Below are 1641 nucleotides of genomic sequence, written 5' to 3'. Positions count from 1 at the left end.
TTCCAGCTGCTGAATGGAATTCGGATGTAGAGAAGTAAGGGCAGTAGAAAGACCTGGTAGTTCTTCAACTGTCCATGCATGAGCAGATGACACTTCTTATACTGTAAGTTGTTTCATATAAAACATTTGTACTGTAAAATATTTTATACTGGCATTTACCTTTTCATGTGTATCCATAACGCCATGAGGGCAGAGGGCCCATACTTGTAACTTTGTTATGTATTATGATTATGTATATAACCTATGTACATGTCCATTTAATAGGAGCTCAATAAATATTGTTTAAATGCCTAACAGAGTAGTACTAAATCCACACTATTCAGATAACAGTATGGCATCATTGAAAGGTTTTGTCATTCACTATTTCTTTAAGAAATTTAAATTCTCCAAGGGTTTGTTTCAACATTTGTAAAATGCTGATGACACTGACCTAACAAAGTTGGTAAGGATTAAATGAAAATGTCTGGCCAGACCCCCTTACAGTGGAAGATATCTGTTGCGCTTCAATAGAAACCCTAACATCCAACACAAAACACAAATGCTGCTCTTTCTGTATGTCTGTGAAATTTTAAAAGCTGTACATACCTGACTGGATTCTAATATATATTAATCCAATTCATTCCTTTCTGGGTATCCAAAGAATGCTCCCAAAAATGTTCCAGTTTTGTTATAGTAATCTTTGCCTCCCATGTCATTTTAGTGTTACCTAAAAACAACTCATCACCTATCCCTTCTTGGTTTTCAAATCATTATATCCCAGTAATTGTAGACGTAGCCCTAAATACAGGGTAAATGTTTAGTAGGAGTTTGATGGCTGGTCAAGCTATGGGATTTACATTCAGAGTAATAAGTGACACTGTCAAAACAATGCTGGCAACACGTCTGTTATGTTTCAAGGACCGGGCTGCTGTACCTACAAGTTGAATTATAACTTCTTCACCAGAAAGCAGGTGTAAGTCAGGCAAGAACATGGAAGCAGAGAAAGGTAACGGCGGTGACTGGTCTATCTCATTTGGGTCAAGCAGAGGGAAGAGGGAAGAGGGAACCTCAAGGGTTTCTAAACGCGGGTTCAACATTGTCCACTTGGCCGCCTTCTCAAATTTCAGTGCAGAGCCATTGACTTAGACGTCTCCTCCTGCGTGTGCACTCACCGGGCTGGAGGTGCCGGAGAGTACCAGGCCGCTGTGACCCGGGAGGCTGCGGAGGCTCAGAGGCTCGGACCCAGGAACAAGCGGAGCACCGATCGAAGGATGAGAACACTTAACCCGATTAGAGACAGCCGCCCCCACTCCCTTGGCAGAGAAGCACAGTCCTCGCCCCGCTGGGCCCACTTTGGCTGCGCTCTTCCCCGCGTCCCGGAGAAAAGGGAGCATGCGCGAGAGGTAACCGTGCCAACGCCACGCGCGACTAGAGGCCGGCCTGGGGGCGGGGCCTGCAGCTGCGCACGCGCGCAGGGACACATAGGCGGAAGTGGCGCTGTGGCGCCGGCAGCGCGAGCACCTTGCGAGAAGGCGGCGTCCGCGGTGCAAAGTGCAGCAGTGGGCGAAGAAGAAAAGTAGGAGGTGATGACAGCGGACCTGGGGAGGGGGAGACTCTGTCTGGCTGCCGCCACCTAGGCTGGGGTCACCATTCCAGGTGATA

The sequence above is a fragment of the Hipposideros armiger genome, unplaced genomic scaffold, assembly GCF_001890085.2.
Source record: "Hipposideros armiger isolate ML-2016 unplaced genomic scaffold, ASM189008v1 scaffold_259, whole genome shotgun sequence".
Taxonomy (NCBI): domain Eukaryota; kingdom Metazoa; phylum Chordata; class Mammalia; order Chiroptera; family Hipposideridae; genus Hipposideros; species Hipposideros armiger.
This window is presented reverse-complemented; position numbering follows the sequence as displayed.